A 5,803-nucleotide genomic window follows, 5' to 3' on the forward strand; every position below is an offset into this window, starting at 1 on the left:
GATCCTAACACTAAACTGCAAAATCAGACTTTCCAAAGGCAAGATCTTAAAATATTTTGCTAATGCATCTCATCAGTTAAAGGTTTTAAGTTCTTCCAAATCCACTGCTGGATTGTTTGCTGGGTGTCATTTAGTCAGACAGAAGCAAATCCTCTTCCTGCCCCAAGCCAACAAGCAGTACTATGTGCAGGTTAGTACAGTACAAGTACAAGCCACTACTGCTTCAGCTAATATACTCTTACCCCTCAACAAGGCTTAATTCCTCAGTTTAGAATAATGCTACCTACTCCCACACAACTTTCTGTCAGTCCAGGCAGTGAAGAGAAAAAGTGACTGCCTAGCCAGAGTATATGGTAGGAACTTGCCAATTATCTCCAGTTTGTTGTTAAACAAATTCTCCAGCAGCCTCCCTCATACATGCAGAACTCTGAATGTTTGCCATAGTTTACCACATAACATTTAATTTGATAATACTTCTGTACCTCACAAACAGGATTAGAAAGATTTATTTCATTCCAGTGCAGTCTTATGCATTGTTCTGTCCTATGCAGCTCCTTACACCATCTTTAGCAGTGTAAGACTGAGTTCAAGCAGTGTGCTGAGCATGTGTGTGTTGCAAAGGAGTGCTGAGTGTGAGGGCAAGTGGTGTTCTGCAGGTGTATGCCTGAATTTATACGCGCATATATACAAACAGGCTGCTACTCTTTGATTTAGAGAAGTTGAGGAAACGTGAGCATAAAGGCAACTTAGTGGGTCTTTGATTCAAAGGAAGTTAATTTCACAGTTTTCTAAAAACTCTTCTTGCCTATTCCCTCACGCACCCCAGTTTTCCCTTCCCACTGAAGTCTCATCTCCTGCCCAGGCAGTCCTAACCTTGTGTGGAAGTGATGTGAACACCATGCAGACCCCAGGCTGGCACCTGCAGCTCTTGGTGACCATGCACAGCAAAGTCATGGACCACACTGCAACTTTATGAAGACAGCCTTCAACCGCTGTAATGGCTTAGCAGTTAGGCATGAAAACAGGATAAAATCAGATATAAAAACATCTTAACCATCTGCATTGTGTACCTGAAGTGGCTGTCTTTTCTTCATATGCTTAAATCTTGCTGAGAATTTTGGAATAGAGGCTGCATAAAAAGTCTCCAGAGACAGAGGCATTTATATAGTATTGCTCCCTATGCTGACTGCACTCACAGTCCTGAATTCAGCCCCAAACTACACTCCTGGTCTTCAGAGGGCCCTCTGCCTTGTTTCTGGCTATTGCCATCTCATAGCTATTTGCTTTTCCAGCAGGCATAGTCACTCATCCCCACTGGCTTGAACATCTTCCTCAGTATAGTCATGGCTGTTAGGAAGTTTCGTTCTCTCCCAGTCAGGTTAGCTTTTGGAAAGCTCTGCCTCAACCTCCTCAGCCCTCCCTACATATCTCCTTTCAGTCATTCTGCTTATTTAATCCTCCCTTTGGACTCCTTTCTCATCCATAGCAGGGAAGTGTGACAGACAAGAAAATCTTCAGCTGTCATCACTTCTCTTCTGGCAAGAAGAAGGACTAACAACCTGGCCTTTTCCCACGGCTGAGTAAACTACAACCCATGGGCTACACGTTTGCCAGTAAATTAAATCACTAATCTGTTGTGCTTAACTGTTACAACAGGTCTAGACATACTATCTGCCAGGGCAAATTCACATTCTCCTAAATATTACTTATCTATATCTATTATTGATTGATTAGCAGGTTCTGTTCTTGTAACAGGATGTTTTACCTATTCACGGAATGACCTGTCTCAATTCACTGATCAAAAACTGATCACAAACTGCAAAAGGCAAACCCTGCTGTGTTTAAAGTCAACAAAGTACAATGCCATGCAGCTTGCTCTGTTTGTGTAAGTCACTCCAACGCTCTGCATCAGTCAAGAGGTGAAAGTTGCTGACAAAGGCCACCTTTCACAAATGTTTCCTCATCCCACCACTTTGCCCTTTCTTTCTGTTGAAACAAGCAGCATTTTCTCTTTGTACCACCCAGATTCTCCCAAAAAGTATGTTTCCCAGCAGTGCTGAATAAAGTCCCACCTTCCCTTTGGAGTGCATCACAGTTCCCCATCACCTTTTGGTGGCCAAAACAGTCAAAAAGCTATGAAACTGCATTCTTCCATTATTCACAGGGCAGGGCATACAGTTGTCACCCCTCTGCATAACCCCATGATGTCCCACAGTGGCAGTCACATACAGCCCAAGCTCCTCCCTGCTGACAGCAGGTACAGTCAAGCAGTACTAACCACTATTCAACAGTCCGTCATGACTTGGACAAAAGACACAAGCCTGTTCGAAACATGTAAGCATGTCTTCAGCATGCAGAAAGAACAGGTATGAGGCATCAGGTAAATTCGCTGTGCTGAAAAAACGGGAGATATTTGTGAAGGCTACTCCAGAAAATTGCCTGTAAAACACAGAGGTCCAAAGAAAATGAAAAGGCTTCTTTAGGCTTTTGTTTGCTTCTGTATCAGTGTGAACTTTCAAGTTATCTTTGCATCTAACTATTTGTATATCCTTGTGAGGGTCTCTTAAGCTCTGAATTTCAGTTCCCGGACACACTCAGCCATCATTTAGCATTTCCCAAGTAACTCCCTCTCCCTGGAAACACAGAGGAGTGCCTGGGGTTTATTCTCTGTAACTTTGTTAACAATTAACATTTAAGGGCACTAGTATGATAAAGACAAGAGAATTTGATTAAATTATATAAAATTATGGTTGCCTTCAGGTGGAAGAGACTTCTTATCCTTTAGAGCTTATATGATAAGAACAGTGAATTGCTTCCACTCTTTTAGTCTTCATAACAAAAAAATGAACCGTTTTCACTTGATTCTACTGAATGTACACTTAAAATTTTTAGCAATAAAAGTCAGACCTCAAATCTGATTGACTTTGCATCAGGAACAAGTCCTGACCAGAGAACATGAGTTTCATAGAATCATAGAACAGTCTGGGTTGGGAGGGACCTTCAAAGGTCATCTAGATGAGTGAGCAGGGACATCTTGAAATAGATCAGGTTGCCCAGAACCACATCCAGCCTGGCCTTGAATGCCTCCAGGGATGGTGCATACACCATGTCTCTGGGCAACCTGTGCCAGTGTTTTACTACCCTCATTGTAAAGAATTTTCTTCTTCATGCCCATCCTGAATCTCCCCTTTTAGTTTAAAAGCATCACCTCTCAGTCCTGCCAAAACAAGTCCTGCTAAAAAGAGCCTCCCCAGAGACAGTTTGCATGATGCTACAGTTTTATAGTGTGCAGACACTCCCGTAATTTTAAAAAAGTATGCCTTTTGAGAAGAAATAGCTGCATAAGAGGTTTTCAAGTTTCTAAAGCCAATAAAGACCAATTTTTAATTTATTTAAATGTCAAATTCAATGTCACCAGCAACCTAGAGATTGTTCCATTGGAGGCAGAAAGATTCCAGTTCCTGAATCAGGGCTTTTGAACAAAAGGTACCCTGTTGGAAAGACTGCAGAGAGATTGTGTATGATCAGAGGAAAGCAGGATTGGATATGCGCTGGTCAGATACACCTAGCAACTCCTACAGCTCATTGATCCCTTTGTAGCTACTGCCTGTATCACTGTGATGATGTCTTTTTAATCCAAAGAGAAAAAAAGTGAACATCTAAGACTTTCTTAAGCATGCTTTTTGAATGGCAGATCTCTTGAACAAGTAGGATGCAACTTTTTGGTTTAAAATAATGTTATTTTTTAACCATGGAAGACAAAAAAAGCCAGTAGGTGAAATGTTGTGGCTACAATTCATGGAAGCGGGGAACAAAGGTAAATCTGAATCTTGAATCTGCAAAGGATGTTCCGTAGAAAATTCTCTTTGGCTGGAGCCCATCATCAGAGGTGCTGCTGGTGTTCAACAGCACCTCTGGGTGGATCACCAGTTGCCATGGCCATGAGAACAGAAAGAAATAGATTTAAAACTTTTGCATCTAATTCTTCACACATACTGTGAACTCTCAGACTGGGCTGTCAAGATCATGAAGTAGCTAGCCTGTTCCTATTTATCCAGAGAGGAAAATTCACACCATTTCCCTCTCTGCCAGCACAGTTCTTGGCAAGCTGCTGGGAAGTATTTTATACATTTTCTTTTTTTGATGCACACACCGTTTAGACAATGGACTCCCACAGGCAGGGTGAGGTGGTCTCTGCAAGAGCATCCGCATGTGCCCAACTGTTCCAGAACCTCATTCACAGGATCAAAGATGAAAGGCATGTTTCAGCTAAACAGAAAAGGACACACATCAGCGCTGATGACTAACCCTTTTAAAGCTAACAAAACACTAGCTAACACAACACATCGGACCTTACCTTATGACATGAGTATTTTCAGGGTTTTTGCAAAGTTAACCAGAAACAGCTAGATACAGGCCTCTGCCAAACAGAGCTCCAAATAGCTAATAGCCATGAGCCATGTGAAAAAGGGGCTAAAGCTCTGCTATTCAGGTAGAGCGAGACAAAGGCAGATCCTCTGCAGAATTACCAGGCCATGGGATACAGCTCCTGGACCACGTTCAACTGCAATATGTAACCAACGCCATCAAAAGCTTTTCACTTCCCTCCCTTCTAATGTCTGCAAGATTCACTGTTCCACCATCTAACTGTGGGCTGGGACAATGGGTCAAGCAGGAGCTGACACAGGATTGGGCTGAAAGTGCAAGACAAGAGTGAAGGAAAGTAAGGGCTAACTCGGCATGGAAATGAAAACTGATGTGCTATCCTGCGTACCCAGGAGCACCTTCACCAACCTACTGACCTCCTCTCACCCAGCCACTTGCCAAGCCCTGAGCTAGGACACCATTCACCCTAGGAGAAAGTCTGAGTTTTCTGAGTTCCCCTACAGTGATACCCAGGCTTTAACATACTCTTTCCAGTATTTGTAAAACAAGATGTTTCTATTTTTGGAATGGAAAAGAAGGCCCATTGCTTCCAAGATAAAAAGTCCAACCTGCATCCTTCTTTTGCTCTGTACCTTTCCATACTGGGAGGGATGACAAGGAGCAGGCTAGCATTTTAAGTCTGTGTAAATACTGCTACCAGCAGCTCCCTAAACCTGCCTTCTTCCTATCCTCACTCTTTAGCTAAAGAGTAACTATCTGCCTGAAAGAACTACTGTCCCTCACTGCCATATAAAAACCCAGCTCACTTGTGTTCACTTGTGGCAAGTGCTCCATATTCTGTTAGTCCTGGGAGACAACATCTCTGTAAATAGGTTAACCCCTTCTCAAGTCAATTAACAACACAAATGCAATTACAAGTTTTCACAGCCAGTCTTGGTGAGCAGCCTGACATCCTATTGACCGGCACAGTGCATGTGGTGGCTCCAGGAGAATGTGCTGGGAGACCTGAGGAGGATCTGCTGAGAGTCCTGTTGCATCCCGTGACAGACAAATCCCAGCCCAAGGCTGAGACTAACATTTTTGCTCCCCAGTGAGCTGTTGTGAGGATGAAATGTGATAAGGTACGATAAAGTATGCTGAAATCTCATGGGAAGAGCTGCAGATCCGTAAATCTGAGCTTGTATCTGTGACTCTGGCCTATATAAATACATAGTGGCAATTAAATAACATGGTCAACCATAAATCTTATGTCTTAATCAGAGCTATGACCGACAAATTCTGCAGTGATTACAAAATATCTAATGAACTTAGTCTAACACACAAGCATTAAGTAATTTACTAAATGTCTGATAACATAAGAGTACAATTAGAAAGGGTCCTGGCAGAAACTCCAGTGGCTTTGCCTCCTTCACAGCTG

This window comes from Pezoporus wallicus, unplaced genomic scaffold (assembly GCF_028554395.1).
Source record: "Pezoporus wallicus isolate ANWC-B61680 ecotype Strahan unplaced genomic scaffold, APGP_CSIRO_Pwel_v1 contig_7506, whole genome shotgun sequence".
In the NCBI taxonomy this organism is placed as follows: Eukaryota; Metazoa; Chordata; class Aves; order Psittaciformes; family Psittacidae; genus Pezoporus; species Pezoporus wallicus.